General features: G+C 39.6%; 1 protein-coding gene across 2 annotated transcripts in view; it reads right to left on the minus strand.

The window, feature by feature from the left end:
- LOC133997421 (kelch-like protein 29) overlaps positions 1–24,451 on the minus strand; it is a 215,909-nt gene that overhangs the window by 178,958 nt on the left and 12,500 nt on the right. The window contains exon 2 of one of the 2 annotated variants that reach the window (XM_062436992.1): positions 20,556–20,624. The gene's annotated coding sequence lies outside the window, so the exon portion shown is untranslated. Of the gene's footprint in view, positions 1–20,550; positions 20,625–24,451 lie in introns of both variants that reach the window. The other variant, XM_062436993.1, reaches the window with a different exon arrangement.

A 24,451-nucleotide genomic window follows, 5' to 3' on the forward strand; every position in this document is an offset into this window, starting at 1 on the left:
TGGTAGTGGTGGTGGTGGTGGTGGTGGTGGTGGTGGTGGTGGCGGTGGCAGTGTGTTCCCTGCCAGACGTAGATCATTAGAGCTGGACATGACACATACTAAACAATGAGGAGTTAAAAGACTAGGCTGCCTCTGACCTTTTGATGGTAAAAGGTGGGAAGGCTCACACGGGCAGAGTGGCGCAGAAGCTCATTGATTTCAGACAGTTTATCTGTATCACAGGAAACAACCCACACAGAGTGCAAGACCAACACTTTCACCTGTCAGGATTAGGTCTATAAAGCCAAGTCGACAGAGACAAGAGGAGCATGATGTAAACATGGACACACAAATCAGATATCCATCTGTCCATCCACCCATACATTCATCAATGTGGTTTAAAGCCACTCACCAACAATGAACAAATCCATAGTAATGTGTGTGCTCCATGTAGGTGTGCACATGTACACCCAAGAAACATTAAACATATGTAGTCATTTATAACATACATTCAGCAGTGAAATGGGGTTTCTTTTTCGCAACCAATGTGTACCACATTTCTGGTCAATACTGAAGCTAGACATTTTATATTGATTAGTTTGTTTCCAGTGCACCGATACATAATTCATCAACTCTATATGTGTATGTGGGTGCATATGTATGTGTGTGTGTGTGTGTGTGTGTGTGTGTGTGTGTGTGTGTGTGTACTGGAAGGTTGAACCATCAGTCAAAGTCAACACCTCCCTTCACACAATTACCAGAAGTGTTATGGTGAAACAAAGTCTCCTTTAAAATGCAGCATGCTGCACCAAGATTCCGGGGACTGAAGGAGCACTCACAGCTCTCTAATCTTCCTGCTCTCCATGAAAGGTTAAAAAAAATGTCTGGGACCAGTTCATGAAAGAATTAAAAGCCTGATGCGATTAAAAGACAAGAAGAGAAAAGAAAAAGAGTTCAGTGCCTTGCCCGGAGCACGTTAGCCTCGTCAATCTTTCAGTGGAAAATGGGTTTGGGGCCGGAGAGTGTTTCCCCACAGGCACATCACAGCCTTCTCCACAGAACAGTGATCATCATAGCCATGCGCTCAATCCAAACCTTAGCCAATACCAGGACAGAAACACAACTTCATTGCAGTCCTGGATCAGTGGTCAGGGGCAGTTCCTGTAAAGTGTTGCTCATATCACAAGGGCACCGTACTGCTTTGGTGAACAATCTTGGATATACACATTCAGCCACTGACCAACGCCTCAAATACTCTCCAGCAATGATTCATAGACATTGGTTAATCTTATCAGGGACTGCCTGGACACAGCAGTAATAAACTGGAAATTGTCTAGTGAATCTCATATCAAATCACAACCATGGGGAAAATAAAACAACACAGCTTCTCAAAGCAAGAACGGATAAGTCTACGGACTTGTCAGTCCTTATCAAGGCAAGCCATAATGTGATGGTGGTAATTAATTATATGATAAACAAATACATTTTAGTAGAATCACTAATGAGTTATCATAAACAGCAAGAGTTCCTGATTCACATTTTTCCATACCTCATTATGCACCCTTTATCTAATATTTATCCCATATCTATAAAGAATGTAAGAATGATACATACCTGAGGCTTTAAACAGCAATAAAACGCATGGCTTTTGATTCAACCTTCAGGTTAATCAGACACAGAAATGTAATATCTTTATTCTCCGCCTCTTTCTTATTGAAAACTGCCAGTGAGAGCTCAAACTTAACTGAATCTAAAGGTTGTTTGACTGGTCGCAAGTAGAAAAATGAGATTACAGTGAGGACTTGAGTAATGAAGGAAGCTGCTTGTCCTTCCGCGATATAACTCATTCCCTGTTCGCCTTAAAGGAGGTAGTAAAGTCGCCTGTCACAGACATAAAAAATGACTGGCCACTTCAATTAGTCCAATCATAAAATATAATTTGAGATCTATCTAACATGACCTGAAGACTTGGAAAAAAGAACTATTCTGTTGTTCATCAATTAAATATCACATTTACTGAAGTTTTCTGTCTGGGTCGAAAGTGACATTGAAATATAATAATGAGAGGTCATTGCATGGATGTACTTTAAAAAAAATAATATTTAAACAGGTGATATGCATCGAATCCATTAAATTGCAAGGAGATTTTGATGACACTGATATACTATACTACAGCTTTTCAAAGGAGAAAATAAATATTCTGGCAATGATTCAGAAAAGAAGTTGAAAATGAGTAAAATACCACAAAGTCTATATTTCAAGTTAGAATTAAATTACTGCTAAGTCAAAATAAAACTTATTCCATTTAAATAAAATCAGCATGGAACATTGTGTGCCACCACCATGAAGCAAATGTGAGTCACTGTTAACCATCAGCAAAACAACAAAGACTGTCGTGATTCTTCCATATTTGTCAGACATGAGCCTGCATTGAAGAATGGTTGCTGGACAATCCTTCAAAATGACTTAACAGTTTGATGTCCTGATTGAAACCATTTTGTATCCATTATCTGGCATGAGCTAGATAGCATCTCACCCCCGGCTGTGCAATGTTTTGTGGATTATTACAATAGTTCAAGAAGGTTTACAGAACATAGACGGCCCTGCCGGCAGTGAAACCAACTCTGAATTTATTCTCCTATTACGTTAAAGACGAGGAAGGTAATCCTGATGGTGCAATGTGTCAAGAATGATTTTGGATGAACTATTCTGTTCTATCTACCGTTTCCCCAGCAGCTTGCTGTATAAAAATGATTAAGGATTGATTAAGCAATTTTATTTTGCCTCTTGAGTATTTTCAAGCACAACGTGGCCCTGAGTTTGACGTGGTCCAGGGAACACTGAATTGCCTGAATAAGCACATAATCTTTAAAAATGTGTTATTAGGTTGGTGGTGTTGACTCTTTCATTCCTCCACCTATGTTGGTGAAGCGACTTCTATCTACCGACTGACAGAAGTCAATTGGCGATGTCTGTTGTAAATATATATATATGTTTATACACTACCCACAGACTGATCCAGGCTCAAAGAAATAAATGAAGTCATTTGAAAAGCAACAGAAAGATCATCCTAATACAGCCTTGTCATCATCTTCGCTCGTAGATACCGCTGTTTATTTTCCCCAGTGAAGCTGTGGCCCTGCGTAGTGAAGATGCTTTTCACTCAACAAGCTCATCTTCAAAATCTGTTTACCAGAATGCAGGGTAGCAAAGGGGGAAATTTGACTCACAAATTCAAACTCAGAGTGTTCATGTCAATGTCCTCCTATCTGATTGTTTTGGCATTCACATCTGAATAGGATTGGGAGAGTGAGGCAAACACTGAGGCAGCGGGCTGCAGATGGTGCTCCGGTGAGAAAGTGAGTGGCGAAAATGCCGCCACCAGACACACTGTGGCTAATCAACATGAGAACACAGTCGAGCCGAGCTCGTGCTTGCTGGGCACGGAGTAGACAGTGATAAAACAATGTGTTAGAAGCACCTGCGCAATTTCCTGCTACTCTGCTCTCTGCAGTCTTCTGGGTGCAACACTATCTCAGTAAGACACATTTTATTAGTTTTATTTCTCCAGCAAAAGATTATTTTGCTCAATACAAGGGGCTTCATTTTAAACAGCACATAGGATCCATACCAAAAGTGTATGTGCGCACAAAAAGCAAAAAATGCCATGCGCAACAAAAAATCTGATTTAAAAAAACTTCACACACACACACACAAATGTGTGCATTTTTCCCTTTATAACTTACAATCAACTTGAAAATGTGCACATGTGGATGAACCTCATATGCCACCCACTACACTCCCACAAATAACCATAAATGGTCAATGCAAAAGCCTTCATCAATATTGATGTACATGTGTTCTGTGGAGGACAGCAGCAGTAACAGAAGAAAGTCTGAGAGGTTGACGACTGCAGCAGCTGTTAACTGTTTCTGCTGTAAACTGTTGCACCGACTGTTTGTTACAGTCAGCCCAACAAACAAAACAATGACTAAAATTTAACAAAGAAGTCAGACATCCAGCTAGATGCAAAGAAGTGTATGGACTAGTCAAGGCTCAAGGACAAAGAATTGACCACCTGGTATCTGTTAAGTATTTATTGTTTATAGACACACACATGACTGATTAGACCACACACACACACACACACACACACACACACACACACACACACACACACAAATACAATACAATAAACACTGTATTCATTTATATAGAATGTACTCCAAAGTCCAGCATACAAGTTTTTCTCTAATTTAGATAATCCATATATGTGCGTGTTTAGGGGGGGATGAGGGGTGGGGGCAGCCCACCTGCACACAGTTGTTTTCACATAAAAGCTAAATGAAAATCAGACTTGTTGATATATGCATGGTATTACAAGATTATATTAAAAATATATTAGCTGATCTCATCTTGGATTTCCAAACTGATGATAGCAATTATCATCAGTTTTAGAAATCCAAGATAATTAACATTATGAAAAATATTTCATTAATAGTTCAATAATTAATCACAGATGTAATTGGTTAGGATTTATACTGGCTTACATCTTTTAAAATTGAGAAATGCTTATGGAATAGATCACTATAACCACAAACACACATAACACTGCTGGTTTGAATGTTTATGATAAAGTGGATCTATAATCACTGTTTGATATTAAGTGAAATTAAATGTGGGGAAACAATTCATTAAACGATCTGGCTTCAATTTACCACCTCACCATCTGCATCCCTCATTCCCTCATTTCCAAAATGTTCATTTGCATGGGTCAGAGTTTCTGTATAGGTGTGCATGTTCTCCGGTTAAGTTTGTTTTTATAAATTTCATCTTTTTTCAAGGAAAGTGATGTACACATCTTTCAAGCCTTGTTTTGTGCATATGAAACAGTTATAAATGAGGCCCCAGAGCTGTGGACTGAAACAAAGACATAAAATCGGGACTTAAGATTTGATATGGATCTAACAGCTGAGGGACTTGATTTACTTGATGCCTAAAGACAAAAACATTCAAGTCTCTAGTTTTGACCAAAAGAAAAAAAAGAAGCCATGCTAGCTCCTCTGTGAAGCTGTATTTATTTTCAGTAGTGCAACATGCTCATATGCTTATATTTATCAGGTATAATGTTCTATCATCTTAGTTTAAAGAGTTGGCATTTGTCAATTAGCACAAAAAGTAAAGGACTGCTGATTGTGAAGGGAATGTCATTAGTTTAGCAAGAAGTCATAAACCAAAGCATTGGTTTAAATCTTTGATCTAATGGTGGTGCTAGATGGAAAATTTAATGGATCACCAAAATGATTAACTCATCCTGAAGGGGACATAAATGTATGCGCTTAATTTCATGACAATCATTCCAAGAGTAAAACCACAAATGTCCACCTCATGTTGATGCTAAGACAAGAGGGGATCACCAAAATCAGTAGTATTCATCCTCTGAGAACCATGAATGTTTTTACAAAAATTCCTGGCAATCCATCAATTTTTCAGTCTGGAACAAAGTAGTGGACCACACGGCAGACATTGCCATCCATAGAGCATTCTTGCTAGCATGCCTTAGGGTTATTAACGCATATTTGAAAGGAATACGTTCAAGTGTCCTTTTAAGTTCAGAATCTGAAAGATTTGGCTTGTGCAGACTGGAGACTTGGCATGGACTTGCAACAAAAGACTTAAAAGCATCTCTGTTCAACACTTTGAATGTGTTACATTTCATTGTTGCCTCCAAAAGTGCTCCGAGAAACAAAAAGCTGACATTTTGCTTAAGGATCCAACAAAAAAGGACACACCACCAACAGCACAGTGACTAGAAAGCTCTTCAATTGCTCATGCTTTATTTGCTTGAAGTGGTATCATAGTTTAGCATTCAATTCAATGAAAGGAAGCTGATTTGGAGAAAATGAAAGCGTAGAGTAAGCAGAGAAACTGTGAATGAGAAATGTGTCTTTTTAGTCAAAAGATCATTAGTATAGAGTCTGGATGCGGTTTAAAGAGCAATACCACAGATCTGTGAAATCTGGGCATTATTCCCACCTACCAATAGCAACTTCAAAACAACAGGCTTTGTGCTAGCCTCAGGGTGTGCTTCTATTCAGCTCCCAAGATCCTCCAAACCAAACAGTTTGGGTGACAGCTGGAATTTCAGTCTTTAACATGAAGGGAAGCTTCGTTTGGACAGGGTTTTAAATTTGCAATTGCAGGCCAAAACACACAGAAATAAAGCCCACCATGGGATGGAGATGTTGTAAAAACCTTTGCCTGGTCTCACAGGAGGTATCAGCAGACTATTAGCTATACATTGGCTTTCAAATGCTGATTTACACCTGAGGGTTTTCCTTAGCTTAACTGAAACTGTTTCATAGAGATGCAGAAACTGCACAACCCTGAATAAACATTGAAGTATTGGTATACACAAATGTCAGGAGACACACACATACAGGTCTGCCATTATGCAATCAGGATTATGTAAATTGTATACAGAATTACGATTAGATTAAAATATTCATAAGAATAATGAATAAATAAATAGTGGTGTAAATATAAACACCATTTAAAATAAGTTTAACTATTTTTTTTTAAAATAGCTCAAATTACTCAACCAAAAGCAAAAGTGTGGGTTTAAATCCTGATTAAAAGTTTTGAGTGTTAGAGGATACTTTCAAGATCACTCTATCGTCTGTTTGACACCTAGCAGAGTGACTAATGGTTGCTTCACCAAGTTTAGCCGTAGCACTGGGCACTACTAGCAACCCACTCCCACTTGACCTGAGAGGCCTGTCAGGAATGTACTTTTAAACATGTCTGAAAATGTATTTGGTCCCACTTCATGTATTGATTTATAAACAAGCAGCATTGCCTTATATTCAGTTCTGTGGCTGACAGGAAGCCAGTGTAGCCACTTACAAATCAGGGTGATGTGGTCTGACCTTTTGGTCCCTGTAAGAACTCCAGCAGCTGCATTTTGAATAAGCTGAAGCTTTTTGATGGTCTTTTTGGGGAGCTCTGTCAAAAGACTATTGTAGGAGTCAAACCTGTTAGAAATATAAGCGTGAATGAGCTTTTCCAGGCTATTGACACGAAGTCCCTGAGTTTGGCTGTATTTGTAAAATGATTAAAAAAAAGTGTTACTGCTTTTATGTGGCTTATATTCAGACTAAGGTCAGAATGAACTCTATTTAATTGTACATTGTTTAAAAATATAACATGTATACAGATAAAGAAATACAAATACTGATTGGTTATAACACAATTCACTGTATTAATATAATTTCATCATAAAAAGTGCATGCCTGTATTTTATAACCACTGCAATATATCTGATAATTTATTTAAAAAAATTAAGGAAATGTATTACATATTTCATTCAAGCTGTGTATTACCAAATACAGCAGATTATTACAACATGCAGGTGTTATTACATAATGAAGTGAATATTTATTATATTGTGTCGAGTTATTACATAATGTGGAGTTTTTACATAAGATGCCTTGTAATAACGCATTATGTGCAAACAAACGGAGGGCAGTGAGGCTGAAATGGCAACCTGCAGGAAGGGTCTTACACTAATGCTTTCTCCAGCTGCTCCACCTTAGGCTTATTCTTCCATTGTGCCTATCAGGGAAGGACGAGAGGCCATCTGAACTGAGCCTATCTGGGGCCAGGGCAGTGCACATTGGCCCTCACATGCTCCATTAAACTGGGAGAAGGGGAAAGTATGAGGTCTTGACAGTTCCTGGCTCAGAGCCACGCCGTTGACACAATTACTAGACCCTTGTCCCTCGTCCGTGCTTTGCTACCTTGTTTAAAATGGCTGCCTGTAGCCACGATTGTGGATGTAAACAACAGAGACACTGCAGCCAAGAGGACTGAGCTTTCAAACAGCCCAATGAGAAGAAATCTTGCTTTTCTTCTGGATCCCTTCATTATAAATGTATTTGTTTGTTGTGCTCAATTGTGACAGTATGAGGTTGAATTTCAGGTTGCTGGGCAAGTTTTAGGATCTGGCCTTATTTGTTCAAGATCCCAATACTACTGTCCTAGTATTAAAGCTTGTATAATAACAAAATCATAAATTAACACGGTTTAGTGCTATTATGACTATTTGAAAAGGCAAAACAGGTATGTAGAAGTACAAACTACCCTTGACAAATGGAAAAAACACCTTGAACCATGACAGACTTGCAAAAATCAAATTCAGAATATTGCCATTTTCCCTGAGGCAGAAAACAGCTGGTCTGGGCTTCATCCCCAACACTCACATAATATTCTCCCTCTCCCAAGAAACACCCACTGCAGTGCGCCTACTTTCTTTAGCCAGCGGACAGTTTGCCAAGTAATGCTGGAAGGGAAATTAAGTTTCATCTCAGAAAATGTTTTGTTATGCAAACCTACTTGATAGTAAAAATAATTGAAGTATCGACTGATTTCAGACAGAACACCATGGTGCGTTGGCAACAAGAACTAGGATGCATTTAGCTTTCCAGACTTCATTAAGCTGCTTTATGGGAGAAAAAAAAAGATGAAATCTTCCGAAATTCACACCAAAGCAAATAATAAACCTCTTATTTACCAAAGCTACAACCCGCTACGGGTTTATTCAAGAGTGACTGACACCATAATGATTGAAGACTGCCTCTTCCTGGGTCAAGTGATTTCTCTACATTTCACTTTGAAATAAGAACAGCAAAGGAATAGGGTTGATGCTGATTCTACATTTCTGAAATATCCTGCCCATCCTTTGCCGCCAAACGAAAATAAACAGGCAATTTATTTTCATTGCTTCTGCAGTAAATAAGTGGTTGTGAATTAAAGTTACTGACTGTGGCTTTACATTTTCCAAACACAGTTTTACCATGCCTAAAAACAGCAGTAATAGTTAATTATTATGGTGCCAATTGCATTAAATACACAGTCATTTGTCACGCTAAGCAATGTTGTTAATCACTGGCTAGTATGTAACTGCCCAGTGATGAATTGTTCCACTACTACTAAAACAAACAGCAAATAGGTTATTTGCTGAAATTATCAATGTTAAGCTTCTCAGTTGCTAAGAAGCTTTGTAGTCTGACCTTAAGGTGCAGAAAGATCCAGAAAATTGGTTGACAAAGAAAAAGAAGATCCCGCATCACCTGAGGGAAATATAAAGTATAATTCTGGCAAGCCTATTTCCCAGGCCCAGAACAGAGCAGGGTGCATAACTGATTACCTACTGCCGGGGGAAAAGTTTCTGATTGGATTCATCTAAACCCGGGTCATCTCAGAACAAGATGCGATGTGACAACTCCAACGACTGTCATTTACACTCACTTACTTACTCATGTTTACAGCCAGGAGCACTAACAAACCAAGTGGTATCATTGGCTAGGTTTACATGGATATATAATATTCCACTAATAAGCGGAATAATAGCCCAATCAGAACAAAAATGCTTATGTAACTACCTCAATCAGAAGAGACTGGCCCAATCCAGGCCAATTGGAAATCATTTTCCATCAGGTTGAGAGGGGTAGTGTAAAGCTTTGATAATCTGTTCAGTAGGAAAATATTAACGCCTAATAACCACTCAATAAACACTCAAACTGATTGTTTCTCTCTGGTTGGAATAAATATATTCTTTCTGCACAAGTTTGCCCCATGTGGGGTTAACTTCAGGTGACGTGACGGTAGAAATACAAAGAGAGAGCATATGTGTGACAGACAGTATGAAGTTAGCAGCATATCTGTGAATAAAAAAGTGCAGTGTATGTAGTTTAGGCTATTTGCCAAAGAACAAATCCTCCACCCCCCTTTAAGTTGTTGTGGCTGACGGTGGCCAGTAAGAACATTTTGACATACCGCCCTAATGTATTCATCACTTTTGCACATGTCACACAGCTGTTCCGATTAAATGTGTCAGTGCATGTAAACACCAGAACGTATTAGATCACATCCCGTGTGAACAGCTGACCCGAAATCTTCAACCAGAAGGATTTCAATTAGAGTGAAAAAAGTGCACATGTAACCGCAGCTACTGACCTTGATATCGACTCCATAGAGATTAAATACCTGGGACCAGTAAGTTAGAACTGAAGAAGCCTCTTGGATGAGAGGTGAAACGTCCTCAAGTATCTACACAAAAGTATTGCTGCCCTTGATTCAACCCTCTTCGGATAACTATGACCAGGATGACTGAGAACACTCACAGACGAGACAAAATGTATCTTTCTCGTATTTCTACTGTATGTTTTTATTCTAATTGAGATGAGCCTGCAGGGAGAAAAAGGGAAAAAAAGGCAGAGAGAGATCATGGAGAGGGACAGCCTTCAGTCAGCTCCTTGCTCCTTGCTGACCTAGATCCAGGCTGAACGGGGATGATATTAGCAAAGCAATTAAGGGAGATGACAGCCATCAGGCAGGGTCAGACTGACAGGCATAGCAGTCTGTCTCCCTCCCTCTTGAGTGCGTTCTCTGTCTTTCTCTCTCCCTCCTGTAATGGCTATTGATTTTTCACAACCAAAACAAGAGGCCCTCTTAGCCCAGAAGTGGCTGAATTGGTAAAGAGATAAAAAATAAATAAATAAAGTTTTAAAAGAAGAGTGTGTAAGAGGAAGAAGAAAGTGTGGATGGCGTGGGTGCATTGTAAGGGGAAAGGACTGAGGCTCACAGGTTGGTGACCCTGTCAGCTCTTTGCTTGGATGTGCTGAAATCACTCCAGGCATGTCAAAAACTTAATTCCCCAGAGATGATCGGGAAGTTCAACTTTTACCTCAAAAGTTGTTACGTGTTCTTGCCATGGGGTTGAAAAAAAATGATAATATTTGGGGCAAAGTAAGGGAAACGTAACTTTTTTTCCTGGTGTGACGAGGATAGAGTGTGGACATTAAAGTTAAATCACTCTGCAAAAAAACTGAGTAAATTACGATGTTGTTGGATTATTCTCAATGTATCTATAAATATATATGTTGGTTCATGTCACCACTTCAATCTTCATATAGATATATATACCAATTAGATATTTCTGTACATAATATCACTGCACAGTACACACTTCAAGTCTACTTCTGAAGCTGCATGTTTGATTATAATTGATAGTTTAATACCCTTGCATGTGGAAGAATAGCCTGCACCCTCTCTTGGAATGATTTCATTTGATTATTTTTACATGAAAAATGCTGCAGTAAACCAAACAGGATTAGAACTATAACTGGCTGAAAAATTGTATCACTCCAATGAGATGGTGGTGGTTCTCCAAACATTACAAGTGACTGTTGAGCAATAAAGCCTGACTGATATATCGGTCAGCCGATATTAATGGTCAATATTGGCCTATCACAGATATATCGGTATTGGCATGTATGTTGTCAGATACATGTCCACATATATAGAGATAGATGGAAAAAACTACAACTACTAATACTACTAATACTCAATTAAACTGTAGATCTTGACTGACTCTTATATGATCTTTTAGTATAACTAAAGACATTTTATATCTCAATATACTGGACTTTACTCCAGTACAGTCTCTACTCTACTCTCTAAACATCTGGTACTGCCTATACCTGACCTATAGAGAAGGAGGGAAATCAGCCATTAGAAGTTTTCTAGCAAAGTTTGTTTTCAGTACAGGTGTAAGGACCCTAACTATACAACTTAATGCTGGGACAAAAAAAAGAACACACATGAAGCAACAATCCCAGAGAAAACAAGATTAAGGGAAATCTCATAAAACCATATTACAGTATGGCTGCGTTAAAAAACCCCACGAACCATACATCCAAATCAGATTTCGAGCAATTACAGGAGACAGAGCCACTTAAATCACTGGCCCACTCAGCTGTCACAGAACTGTGAATGTGTCGCTGCCATCCCAGCATGCTTTGCTCCAGGCGTGCGACTCAGTGCTGTTGTGTTCAACATGTCTGCTTTAATCTGATCTCAGTGGGTGGTTGTAAGTATGACAAAAGCGAAAAGAGGTAGACAAACAAACTACCAAATTCCACAAAGTAACAGCTGAGTGGAACATAAGTGGCATGATGAGATAAAATGGCAGAGAAAAAAGGTTTGTGACAGACTCAAAAGTATGCATACTAGATTCTTTTAAACACAAAAATACAGTATGTTATCAACAGTCTCAAATCACCACATTAAATAAAATCTGTAGGTGGCGGCTCTGAAGTCACACCTGTGCGACAACTGCATAGAGAGGTGGTGTATTTTGATAGACTGTTCACCAAGATATTTGTTCTTCTTTCATCAGTGTTTCTCGTCACAGAGGGTCAGTATATACAGAAGAGGGCTTCTTTTTCAACTGCTCTCAAAAGCCAAGAACACTTACCCATCTGATACCTGAAGTACACTTCAGAAAACACGCTTCACTAGGCTCTCACTGCATGCTGCACTGTTTTCTTGCTTAGATTCTCTAAGCTATAGTGTCAAGTTTTTTTTTTAATCAACGAATTTCTACTTCAATCTCAAAATCAATTTTACAAGCAGTGCTTTCATTTTTCAGTTTACAACTCGGAGGGAAAGAGTTGAGTTGTGTGAGCAGCTAGGCTGATGTGAATTTTGATTATTTGAGTAAGCAGCGGGGGTTAAAACTAAAAGATGATTTGTTTTTGCTTGAGCAATATGCAAGGATTTCAGAAGAAGGTTTGGGGGCAGAGTTGAGAAAAAATACATATGGTGCAGGAATGCACATTTACAAGTCCAGGGTAACCTCTGTTGAGCCCCTATAGAAACCCTTTGACATCTGCAATACACATGTGTCCCATCCATAAAACTGCACGAGGATCCTGTTAACAACCATACACGTGCACAAAATACACAACCTGGGAATCAAGGGATGCGATTACAGACTATATCATTAAGGCCAGATAGAATTTGAAGAACAAATCTTTATTTTCAAGAGGCATGAGTAAAAGCATAACAGCAAATGACCCCAGTAATTGCTTAACTACTTAATGCCGGTGTTAGTTCTCTCATCTCTGCTGAAAGACCTCAGCAATAACCATTCAGATAAATGGCAGCAGTCTCTCAAGTCCCTGTTTCAGTGGAAAATGCATTTATAGTTTTTCTCTGCCTCGAGCAGCACCAGTGTACACACAAACCTTGGCACTTTAGTCATGCTTGTGAAAAGCAGTGGAAAATGCCATAAAACATCCGAGACGTCTCCTACATATGTAAGGATAGAGATATGTGCCATAATGAGTTGCTCTCTGCAGATGGCCATTAAGGCTTATGTCAATATTAGGAAGATATCCAAACAAAAATTTGGCTGATGATATTGGCAATTAATTCAGAGTAAATTTTCACGCAGACCTTTTGACCAGAGACGATAAGAAGGTACATCTGAATTCTTTGATAAGAGACCTGTTGGGAAATTAATTTCAGCAGAGAACATTTGGTCCTTACAGAGCTGCAATGCAATTAAGGTTAAAAAGGAGTTTTCATACCAGGCGTGGAAATTGCTTTCTTTCAAATGTACCTTTGTAAATCTGACAGGAGCTGGAGCTGGAGACCACGGCTATTCACGATGTCAGTATGTCTTTAACTGATGCTGGACAGGAAGCCGCTGCACTGTGCACAAGCTTGGCCCACCAGTCAAAAGGAGAAGAAATCATATTTTTGTCCACCAAACAGCTTGAGTCAGCTGAAAAATGTAAATGCTCAGTCAAGTTCCGAGAGCAACAAAGAGGAAGAAACAGCCAAAAGTTACATTTTTTATCTGAATCTCAGATATTGCATAATATGCTGTGCAAGCTCCATTTTATATGTGCATTGTGTCAGCCTCATTGTAGAGGTTACAGTGAAATAAAATAATGTTATTGGCATAAGTAGAAAAAATAAAACTGAAAAACAAAAGCTGGCTGCATTTTTTTAAGTAGCAACTGCAGGGTATGAGAAGGAAAAACCTAAGTAATATAATGCAATAAAATGTTCTGCAAAGATGAAATTACCTATAACTCTGTTCCTGAAACACAAAATGTTTTACATCCATGCTCAAGTTTAGCTCAGTTTAAGACATTAAGTGAAACAATATACCTTCAGTGTTTCCCCTAGATTGATTGCTTTGGGGTGGCGGTGGCGACCTGGGGGAGCTTCTCTGTTTTTGTCGTAGTCAGATTCAACTAACCCATTGTTACTATACTTTGGAACTAACCACCTTCACTTTTGCAGAAGCTGAAGCATTTATTAACTGACACACTGAAGGCTGAACTATACATTTACTGCCAGACTGAAAACTTACTGCTAACCTTTTCTTCTGCTCCGCTCACATTCACCGTCCCTTTTCTGCTGCGTGCACTCGATCAACCGCTCACTCGCTACGCACACACAAAATGTACTGTCCTATTCCTTAAAAAAGGGGCTACTGATTTCCTAAATTCAATTTTGACCTGGCGAGGGTTCTGGTCTTCCAATACCATGGCAACTAATGATATACTAAGCTTTGATGTATGGGTCATGCCAGGAGACCTCTCCATAGCAAGAGCATGGTTACCCACTATAAAAATCAATATTGCATCAGTTGAGGCACAGAAGACGCTCAGATGTAGATATTCATAAATGGAACCCATTATGTTTATTTCCAGTTCTATATTTTTATTCTGGGAATCCACTGTGGTAGCTTTGCATGATTCACAGTTCAAAAAAACCCTCAGTTCAATATCTGTCTCTTAACAGGCAGTCTCAGTTCTTGTCTCTTTAAGGCCCCCCTCCTGATGAGCCCACACAGGGATTACTTCTACATAAATGAACCTCATTATTTGACACTTGGGCTACATTTAGTATGAACATACAACATTGTCACATCATATGTCTGAAAATAAGGAAAAGCATAATAGGTCCCCTTTAAATAAGACAGCTGATATGACAGACACACTATATGCTCCAAAATGGCAAAGCCTGCTGTTTAATATTGTCAGGCTGCAGTCACCAAAGAGGAAATGAAGGTTTGGTAACAGAGGGCTCAGGCAAACCATGGCTGACAGGATTTTGTGGATGAATAGATGGATGAACGGACAGCTGGTGATGCTCAACATTTTATAGCTTTCTCTTTGCATTACTGTGATAGACTTACATTCCTCTGCTGAAATGCCAATTTTAAAAAGTACTAAAATTATATATTTTAATTGTCCTTTTAATAAACAAATACAAACCTGCAAAACATGTTTGTTGAATTGAATGATTTTTCATTACAGGTGTGCTTTTGTAAATCCTGGAATTTTTCAGCTCCTGGTTTTATCAATAAAATGCAGCTGGCACTGTTAAAACAGTGAAGGTGCCTGATGCTTTTTATTTCAGCTAGATTTATCACATGTTGTTCACCATTAGCTCAATGACACTGTTGAGGGAGAGAGTGTTTTCTGGTTAACCAAAGTTAAAACAAACTGAACAGTAAAAAGGTTTGAAAAAGTGAGTTGTTTTCAGTGGAAAGCCAGGTGACATTTTCAAACCAGTTTCATTCTGGAAAGCTTATAATGAAGCTGTCATAAATGAAATGGGCTTTTTGTAGCCTATTCAATTTACAATGTGCTATTTGAAATACTGCACAAAAGAGCTTTATAAAACAGTTTTTTAAACATCAGAACAAGCACATGAAGGTGACATCATGGAGGCTAAATGGCATTTCAGCTTCCTAACTTGCAAAGTAGAAAAGTTTTATCTTCTGAGCAAAATATAATCTGGCAGTTAAAGTTACATACACTTAAAAAAAAATATATATATATATATATATATATTATTGTCATTTTACTCATCCACTCCTTACTGAGGACACTAGAGATAAAGTAGTTGTGTTTATGCTGTACAGTCCCTAAGGGTACTAGACTGCACTGATAGCACTGCTGAAAGTGCCAGCATGCCCATTCACAGATATTAGCCTCAATGGCCTGGATAAGATACAATGTTAAAACCCCTGCTGTGTGTATGTGTGTGTGTTTGTGTGCGTCAGCCTCTTAGGATTCTATGCTCCTTTAACCATGGGCCGACCCCCTGCAGTGCCTTACGTCTTAATCACTCCATGGGCGTGCAGGAGACAATGCCTCACTGTTTATGTGACAAGAATATAAGCGGGTATGTGTGACAGCGCAAGCCGTGCCTGGTGTTTATGCATGTGTGTTTATGTTCTGCTTCTGTTATGGTCTGGTAACGCCATGTGAATGGGATCCCCTGTGCCCGGAAAAAAGAGGGAAGACATTTTTATGATTAAGGCAGTGGCAATGTGCCGCGAGGGCAGGAGGTCGTCTCATGAATGGCAGCGAAGGAGGATTGTGAAAAAGCTGACCTTTCTCCCCCCCACCCCCCCTCCTTCTCAAGGCTTTTTTCCCCTTTGTCAGCAGGTAAAGACTCCATCTTGTCTTAATAATGGTGGTACGTGGAGGCTCACCTTCAAGCAAACTAAAAGGGAGGGTTTTTTTAAATGAGGGTTAAAGATTACATAAAGCTACTTCTGCTGTATTTATCTATGTTGAAAAATGAAGTGAAGATGACACATGACAAAGCATGAATGATGGCTTAAACGCTAAAGAAGAGAGAACATTTCAATGCCTTCATTCAATCACAGCAGGCCCAGTACATTAGGTAGAAGCACATATGCATACACACACGGTAATTATGTACTTGTACGTATGTATGTACTCTCCATTATGAAGACTGAATTCATAAAATGTTAAGCAATATACATTTATTTTATCTAATCGCATCATTACAGATTGTAATGGCTGAAATCATCACAATAAATGAGGATTTTAGTACATATACAGTACTATGCAAAAGTTTGAGGCACTAAAAAAAAAAGGGAAGATGCTTACAAAAATATTACTATAAATTGTTTTTATTTATCGATTAACTTCATATAAAGTGCAGTACATAGAAAAAGCCTAAATGAAATTGGTATCTGCTGTAAGCATGATTTGTCTTTAAAACAGCAGCAGTTCTCCTCGGTACACCTGCACACAGTTGTTTTTTTCTTCACAGTACTTGGCATTTGAGTTGTTCCTGCATCTTAGAAAACTTGCCACAGTTCTTCTTCTGTGGATTTCAGTTGCCTCAAATGCTTCTGTCACTTCATATAATCCCAGACTGACTCGATGTTGAGATCACGGTTGTGTGAAGGCCATACCATCTGTTGTAGGACTCTTTGGTCTTCTTGTCGCTGAAAATAGTTCTTTATGACTGTGGTGGCATGTTTGGGGTAATTGTTATGATGCAAAATAAATGTGGGCTCAATCAGATGCCTCCTTGATGCTATTGCATTATGGATAAGAATCTAAAACTTAACTAAGAACAGATGCAAATTGTAGTGTTCTGTTATATACCTAAACAAGATACATATGCCGACAAAGCTGTGACATTTTGTATGAACAACCATGATCCACTATAATTATATTTAATTATTTTATCAATCAATTGATTAACTATTAAATGAATTGCCAACTATATTGATAATCGATTAATCATTTTTGTCTTTTGACTTTTTTTAAGCAAAAATGGTCCCAAGTGAGTGAATACTAATGTTTTTGGGGAGCCCTTGACATTTCTTTTGGGCCCCCATCAGGCCACATCATCATATCACAATATGATTCAAGTGAACAATGATAGATGATACTCGACCAGCCGTTGGTAGGTAATGAACCCCATCTTCCCATTTTGACCTGGCATATGGCATCCACTGATCCAGAGAGAACTCCCAAAAATGTGGCTGACATCATTAATGTGGATGAAAAATGACATTCTTCATAGTGCATAGAAAATTACTGCTCAGTCCAAAGTTTAAGTTAGTCCTATGGACTAGGACAAAGCTGAAACAACAGCTAAAACAAGGTGACCACTTGGTGCTGTTAGTATTCACTGACAGGAACTATAATTTACTGCACTCCTCAACAGAAGAGATGTAGCTTTCTTTGTCATTAGCTGCTGCAGAGCCCCCTGCAGTCTTTTATTCGCAGCCACTCCCAACCTTCCTAAACAACTACTGCAGCAGGTAGGCTGCCAGCTGATGGCACCTTTGTCTGAGCGGCTCTGCATGCTGCCACAGACCTGTTTTCCTCCTCGCAGAAGCTTGTCATCTATCATTACTCGAGGTAGCCTTGAGAATGATTCCGGCAGACAGTTCCAGCTTACTGTCTGGGGGCTCAACATAAACAGACACACACTGCTGGGCAAACAAGGATGATGATGACCATTACTTTCCAAGGTATGTGGTATAAAAACTTATTGTGTTGTGTTCCAGCTTCAATACCACACGCAGTATTGGCAGACAGTGGAAGGTTTCTGATCGTTTGGATTTATAATTCTGTACTCTGAAAAGATTTTACTCTCTGTTATCCTTCTCACACTCTGCTGTGATGATTTAGGGCACATTTACACCAAGAATGTCTGCAGTGGTTAAAACTAACCCTGGATCCCTCACGCTTTGTAGTTAAAAATGAGAACAACAGCATTCATACTTGGCTCTGCAACAAATAAGGAACACTAAGGCTGCCTGAAAATGCAAGTCTGCATCCTATTCCAAGCTAAATGTGGTGCAGTTTGTTTGGAGTAGGAAAAGACATACCAACTAATGGAAAAACCCAAAACCACTCCGAGTTTTATGGGTATAAGGAGATGAATGGTGACACCATATAGCCAGCAGGTAACCATTGGACATAAGATATTCCCATGGACATTTTCGATTAGCGGGTAGATAGGTTGAAAGCAGAGTAATGATAGCAGAGTGAACCTTAAAAGTTTAAAAACTTTTCTTGTGAAAAAAACAAAAAATACATGACACAGATTAATTATGATACAAAGCCACATTGTGGTCAGTACATTCACATAAGAAGTATACATAATAACATCTTTACGATCAGTTATTTTATGCCATAGTGCCTACTTACAAATTTGGGGAATCAGTTGCTACAATAATGTTGAGGTGTGATTATTTGGTGGAAACTGACAATTTGAAGGCTAATGGTCTGGGTATGCGCAGAAAAAAAACCAAGCTCATACAAAGAGTTGTCAGACCACATCAGAAGGCCAAAGTGTTCATAGCTGTTTGGGACGGCCACACACTTAAATCAGGGTGAAAAGCCTCTAGCCATTGAAAGCAGTGAAACCAAAATGGTATAAATACAGGGATAATGGCACACTTTTCAGACAGCCTCTCCTGGAAGGCAATTATTGTGTTATGCTCATTTTTACACATGAAAAAGTGAGAAAAGTAGTGAGAGCTTGAGAGAACTTCAAACCTCGCTTACTTTCTCACCTCCACAAATCTGGTCTATCACTGTTTGAGGTGCACATTAATGTCGGCTTGTTGGTTTCAGAAAAAAAAAAAAATTCCTACCTATGATTGCTTCAGATACTGATGCCTTAATGACTAATGTAGAGAAAACCCTTTTCCACAGAGGCCAAATATTTAGCTCGAGTAGTCTTCATCAACTCTTATACTTTGGGAATTTTCCAATTTACTACAAGCAGATGCGCTTTTGTCATTGTGCTGTTTAACGTGAACACATGATGGACAACTGGCAACAGTCTGCAGCATTACACTAACTGTAACTACTGTGGTTCAGATGACAACATAATCTGCAGGTGCGATCACAGAGGCTTTAAAAATGAACTGTATGCAGCACTACGGTTAATTTGACTGAAAGCTGTGTGGACCACCACAGCTTTGGATCAGATAAGCAGCCTTCCAAAGCGCACACACCAAATAACACAAAATTATTTTACACCTGAAGACCCCCAGTGAGGGTTGAACCCCAGCAAAAAGTGCACATAATGAGTCCTGCTCATCAGTAATGCACTGACCCAGGACGGGCACGTACACACAGTCTCAGACACACACACACACACACACACACACACACACACACACACACACACACACAGACACAAAAGCCCAACCCCCCATGTGCCTGTGGCGCCCGCGCCTGGTCACCTCGCTCAGGGATCAAAGGCAGTATGTCGTTCTAATCAGTCCTCGCAGTGGGCAACCCCATTAATTCAATTCTATTTCATCAGCGGTGAGCAGACCACCAGAGGGGTCTGTACATTCCTGGGGTCCTGCAGTCCAGAAGTAATCCTATCTCTTAATGACCTGAGATCAGACTCTAACCCCGTAATTGCTGACAGAATTGCAAGATCTTTGCAGGAGAAGAAACAAAGACAGACATAGGTCATTTTTGTCTGGACACTGCGGGGAAGTCAAGCAGAATTAATGACGCCATATATCAAATAATTCCAGACGATCGACCCCCCACTAAACCAGGCCACCACCACAGAACATTTACACACGCAGCAAGCTCTATCAAAAGATCAAGTACTGCCCATTATGGTTGGAGAATTGGAATTTATCAGCTTATACTAGAGTTCTATTTATTGTTAGTTTGATCATTTATTTTTAATTTTAACAACAATAATGTTAGTTAAATTACTAAAAAGACATCTGACCTAAATGTTTTCCAAGGGAAAACAGGATACAATGAAATAATGAGGTGGGATATGACTGATTTATATTTTATTATGCTATCACGCTGTGTGACTTGTCTGTGGCATAATAAAATGTTTATTGGGACATAACATAATGAGCTTTTCATATCTTACCGTACCTTTGGTCTCTGGTGGATGGGGATGCTCATCACAGACAAATTAGATCTTTTGAGTATTGCCGTCTACACCTGCAGAAACAATAACAATAGGTGAATATGGTGAGGCTTTAAAACTGAAAATGAAATGAAAATGTCTATAAATCCGTCCCTAATACTCTTGTGTTCGCCATCTGTTAATGATAAAAAATCAGGCATCCCTTCACTCAAAGAATGAAAAAAAAAACCCATTCAAGTGAGAAACAATCTGCATCAAGAGATTTATTAGTGTAATCTTTGGTCTGGAGAAGAGATAAATGACTCCACAGAGACATACGCTACTGTGCAAACCCCATCAATAACTCTCCAACTGTCCTGAGATAATATTAGAGGTCAACGCCAGATAATTTGGCAGCGGAAAAGGTCAAATTGAAAACATATGGCTAGAGTTGGGAAAGCTCTCACAGACTGGTAACAAATGAATGCCTCAGTGACAAAAAAAAAACTACAATATATGCAAAACCGAACGCTCTGCTCTTTTTAAGATGACGACAAAGCAGATGGTTCGCATGGGAGATGACTTCAAAGGCCTTCATTGTCGGACGCAACAACAGCCCTGGTGTTCGTAAACAGCAATCATCTGACTCCTCCACGGTGGCGGCCTTTGGAGGTCACCACATGTCATTCTGAGTTTGTTGTGTGTGTGTGTGTGTGTGTGTGTGTGTGTGTGTGTGTGTGTGTGTGTGTGTGTGTGTGTGTGTGTGTGTGTGTGTGTGTTGCTATTTGGGATCAGTGTGCAAGGGCAATTTTCTGTTGAGAACATGTTAAAACTTTGGAAGACATCCTTGATCGCTATGAATTGATCACAGTAAATCATGGCAAACAAAGGAATGAATCTTCAAAGGACCAAACAGCATCTGACTCATTTTGATGCTTTCGGAACATTTTACTGGCTGAAATGAAGATCACACTTGCCCTGCAGCTGATCTCAAAATCAGTATAAATATCAGGTTTTGGTAGGATCCCCTTTCATATCAAAGAGCAAGGCGGTTTCTTACTAAATTTAACAATCATACAGGCAAAAATCCATCATGGATCAGGAACAGATACAACCTTCTGCCCCCAGAGCAACCTTGATGAACCAGAATGAAGCACAGCTGTGTTGAATTTAATTTCTTAGCTAGAAAACCTCTTGCTCTGTTCTCACTGGGATTACTGGTTTCTTTTTGCACCTACACATAAACCCACAACTGGAAATTCTCAGGCACATTCATGCATGCTCTTCGGGGGTTCTAAAAAGCCATTCTGGGAAATGTAGGCAATTTCTTACTGAATGAGAAGTAAATGATGTAATGTAATAGGCTTTTGTGCCTTGTAGGTACCTGTAGTTCAGGATGTATGTAATACAGAAGTCTAGAAACATGGCATTATTGTTGTCCCAGGCTGTATCAGCATGTGGCTGTATGTTGCACAAGTAACCAGTAAAGTTATCTTCACAATGGAACTCCGTTGTCGACCCTCATCAGTATGCATGGTGTCAGAAGTTAAGGCGGAAGAAGTGTGGTGCAGTTTCAACCTCCACCGAGTCTGAGTCTGCAGGGCAATCTTGCTGAAAATTGGGAAAAACTGGATTCAGCACTTCAAGCTCTACTGTACTGCTAGCAGCACCGCAGAGAAGTCCGAGAAAGTACGGTGTGCAACGTTCCTTCACATCGCGGAAGAAGAGGCAATCAAAGTATGTAATACTTTTCAACTTTGAGGGCGACGGGAAGTTTCAGGACTATATGGGCCCAGAAAAAATTTACCTATACACAGCACATTCAAATCCATTGATTTATATGTCATGGATTAAAAAAATAAAGCCAAAGACTGAATTTGGACAGTTGCACGACTCCATGGTATATGACAGTAGTATGTGGCTGTGACATAATTATGTGGCATGACTAACGACCAAGTGAGAGGCAGACTTTTAAGAGCAGCCCATCTGACGCTAGAAAAAGTGATTGATATCTGCTGTGCAAGTGAGATTACATCCAGGCAAGTTGAAGCAATGACAGAGGAAGTAGAAGTGAACAGAATAAGAACAGTCAGGCCAAAAAACAACAAAGTTAAAGCCAACACAGGAAATCATGAAGAAGACGAGTCAAGTTCTAGTAGATGTGGCTTTAAACACGGAACAAAAAAATGTCCTGCAATTGGCCAAACATGTAAATCATGTCACAAGAAAAAAATCATTTTGCCAAGCTGTGTAGATCACAGGGTCAGCAGCACCAACATGGAAATATAAAGTGCATGCAATTGAGCAAAGTGAGAGTGAAAATGATATTTTCATCGGCAGTCAAAGCAGAGCATGAAAAACACATCAGGGTGATGGAGTCTGCAGAGACAGAATCTGAGGAAGAAAAATGGACTGAAGGCTTGAGAATAAATAAGAAAGGTGTGACTTTTAAACTGGACAGGCGCAGACTGCGATGCAATGGCAGTTAAAACATTTAATGAACTCAATGTGAGAGGCAGGCGCAGGGCGAGTAAAAGCAAACTTATTGCTTTCTTTGAGTACAAGGGCCAAAGAACATTGAGTCTGAAATCACACCAAAGATGTTCCAACTACACTGGGAGGAGCCACTTGTTTGACACTAGGCTTAGTAAAGAGAGTGCATTATGTTGGAAAGGTGAATGACATTGTTATAGACTATGATGATCTCTGTAATGGACTACGTTGCTTACCTGATCAGCACCACACACACAGACCACACTGTCGTGTCTAATCCAGGAGCACTCAGGGCAGAGTAGTTGCAGAACTACTGCACATTGAAAAACTAGGTGTAATGGCAAGGCAGACTGAGCCAACAGAGTGGGTTAACAGTATAATAACTGTGGTCACACCCAGGAAAATCTGTATCTGCATGGATCCAAAAGAAACAAATTATCAAATAGGAGCAGTACCCATTGCCAAGTAGTTTCCCATATTCCAAATGCAAAGTTCTGTGTCAGACACTACTTCTGGCAGATAAAACGTGATGATGAAAGCACAAAGCTGTGGACCTTTAACACCCCTGTGGGAATATACAGATTCCTACGTTGCTGTTTAGGGTTTTATTGGTGTCAGAGGTGTTTCAGAGGGCTGTCGTGCAGATGATTGAAGGTCTTCATAGTGTTGTAAACATCACTAATGACTTGCTTTTGTCGGGAGACTGCATGGAAGAGCATGACCACAGGCTGAAGAAGTTATTGGAGAAAGCAAGGGAGTACAAACGGAAACTTAAGGGGCATTATTATTAATAGCTCACTTTTTCAGTGCTCGTGTGTATGTATGTGGGTCTCTGATGTGCCTACTAGTACACAAACTGCGAAGAGGACCTCCCAGTCAGTTTGGTGTGGGCTGGTTTGCTCTGTACTCTTGTGATTCAACAAGGCATACAGATTTGATGCCCCTTCTTATGTTACATGGGGAGAAGGGTGACAAATTTGTGTCTATCATGGGGTTGGACTGGGGGACAGAGCCACTACTTGCCAACAGAGGACTGGCCGTTCTGAATAGGGCTGTTTAAACAGGATGAGAAGGCTGCTGTGGTGCTTGATCCTTGTGTTATTTTGACCAAAGCATGTCAGACACATTTTATTAAGACCCCAAGGAACTGTGTTAACTTGTGGAAAAGGGGTATAATATGGTCCCTTTAACAAAAATAAGTACTTTATCAGGACAAAAGAAATCAATTACACTGGACACACACTCAGCACCATTGGACTGAGTCTGGATGTAGGAAACAGTGAGAGTAGTGACACACCTACCACGACTGCCACAGAAACAGACAGGAACTGCTGAGGTTCATGGGGGATCCAGTATCTCGCTAATTCATACCTTGTCAGACATCAGTCCTCTATTAAGGAAGGTGCTTGAAGGTGAAACAGAGTGTCAC

The sequence above is a fragment of the Scomber scombrus genome, chromosome 17 (genome assembly GCF_963691925.1).
Source record: "Scomber scombrus chromosome 17, fScoSco1.1, whole genome shotgun sequence".
NCBI classification, from domain to species: Eukaryota; Metazoa; Chordata; class Actinopteri; order Scombriformes; family Scombridae; genus Scomber; species Scomber scombrus.